Raw genomic sequence first — 522 nt, forward strand, 5'->3', positions numbered from 1 at the left:
GTGCCCCCGCACCCTGCAGGTCCTGCGGGTAACTGGATCACACAGTCCCTTTGAGGACCAGACTCTATGCCCATGTTATGGACTGCTGGGTCGCACAGGCCTCTCTGGTGCTTCTGCACCCTGCAGGTCCCGCAGGTAACTGGGTTGCACAATCCCTTCTGTGTTGCACAGGCCTCTCTGGTTCCCCTGCACCCTGCAGTTCCGGTGGGCAGTCAGCTGGATCGCACCAGTCTCTCTCAGGCTCTGGCTTCCTACTGCTCTTGTGGGCTACTGGACTGCACAGGCCTCTGTGGAGCCCCAGGTCCCACAGCTGGTGGCTGGGGAGTGCTGCTGCCCCATGGGGCTCAATTCCTGCTCAGCTTTTGCTATAGTTTTGGGGGATGGGTCTCAGCTTCTGGTCTGTGCTTCAGTTGCCTGGGAATGGATGTCTGCTCCCCAGCCTCTGTTGCTGGGGGTATATCTCAACTCTGATTGGGCTGCTACTATGGGGGATGGTGCTGGGTTCTGGGCTATCTGAGGCTT

This window comes from Molossus molossus, unplaced genomic scaffold, assembly GCF_014108415.1.
Source record: "Molossus molossus isolate mMolMol1 unplaced genomic scaffold, mMolMol1.p scaffold_m16_p_13, whole genome shotgun sequence".
Lineage (NCBI taxonomy): Eukaryota > Metazoa > Chordata > Mammalia > Chiroptera > Molossidae > Molossus > Molossus molossus.